Source organism: Tenebrio molitor, unplaced genomic scaffold, assembly GCF_963966145.1.
Source record: "Tenebrio molitor unplaced genomic scaffold, icTenMoli1.1 SCAFFOLD_728, whole genome shotgun sequence".
NCBI classification, from domain to species: Eukaryota; Metazoa; Arthropoda; class Insecta; order Coleoptera; family Tenebrionidae; genus Tenebrio; species Tenebrio molitor.
In genome coordinates this window covers 17266-18096 of record NW_027184213.1, presented here as the reverse complement: position 1 = coordinate 18096, position 831 = coordinate 17266, and the positions used below count along the sequence as shown (strand labels likewise).

The 831-nt window shown below is 43.2% G+C and overlaps 1 non-coding gene across 1 annotated transcript; it reads right to left on the bottom strand.

Annotated features, from left to right (window-relative positions):
* Positions 1-231: 231 nt before the first annotated feature.
* Positions 232-351, bottom strand: LOC138140989 (5S ribosomal RNA). Its single transcript, XR_011162891.1, has one exon. It is a non-coding gene; the product is annotated as a 5S ribosomal RNA (ribosomal RNA).
* Between the last annotated feature and the right edge of the window lie 480 nt (positions 352-831).

The window sequence follows — 831 nt, the reverse complement described above, 5'->3', positions numbered from 1 at the left end:
GCCCGCGTGGCTTACCTTCGGTGATCGAACGACAACCTTTACCGTTTGACGAGTTTTTATTCTGCAATTGTTTACAATTAATCGACAAAAAAAATTGTTTTCTTAATTATCTAGTACTTAAAGCTATGAATCTACATTATACGGGTCTGTGCATGTTTCCGAATACCTGCACGAAAAACAAATCGGTTCGGTGGTTGCTATGGATTTCAAAAAAAAACAAAAAGTGTTGGGGGGCAACGGCACGCGGTGTTCCCAAGCGGTCACCCATCCAAGTACTGACCGCGCCCGACGTTGCTTAACTTCGGTGATCGGACGAGAACCGGTGCTTTTCAACGTGGTATGGCCGTTGCCGTGGTGTTTAGGTGTGATCGTTGGTGTAAAATATATTGCTTTTAACATTCCGATGCACGAATATGAACATCAAAACGCGATGCGTTTCGTTTCCGTATGCACTTACCCTCTGACGACCGACGTCGGACCGAACTAACGGGAAATCCCACAACAACCACCACGTCACGCTCTAACGACAAGAGAGACTACTAGACGGACTGGCGATCTCCCGCGTCGCACATTTTTCGACCGCCGGCGGCGGTGGAAAATCCAGAATTTCACCCCACCTACCGCGCTGCTTGCTCCGACGACGACGAGATTCCCACATTTGGATCGACCGAAATATGTAAGTAATATCAGGAAGTTCCGATTTTCGAGAGGAGACCTGTGTTTCTATTTACCTATCTATAATAATTATCGTTATAATCATCATATCATTATTATTATTATTAACATTATTATTTATTACCATTATTATTATTATTATTATTATTTATCGTC